The following is a 271-nucleotide window of genomic DNA, read 5'->3' as shown; positions in this document are numbered from 1 at the left end:
GCCCGCAGATCTTTTACACGCACCAAAACTACATTTCCCACAATGCAACAGTGACGCGCCAAGCAGTCAGCCGCTTTATTTAAATATTTATTCGTCTAGCAGTTGTTCCCATAACAGTGACATTAGCTTTCAGATACCCATCAAAAATGGCAAAACGGAAGGTGGACACTGAGAACCGGGGGTTTCAAACAAGGTGAGAGTCGAAGAACATGTTCATGGACGTAGCTGGAAAACCTGTGTGTCTTCTGTGTGGAGAAAGTGTGGCGCGATT

The sequence above is a fragment of the Hippocampus comes genome, unplaced genomic scaffold (assembly GCF_001891065.2).
Source record: "Hippocampus comes isolate QL1 unplaced genomic scaffold, H_comes_QL1_v1.1 scaffold212, whole genome shotgun sequence".
Lineage (NCBI taxonomy): Eukaryota > Metazoa > Chordata > Actinopteri > Syngnathiformes > Syngnathidae > Hippocampus > Hippocampus comes.
Note: the sequence above shows the minus strand (reverse complement) of the source record.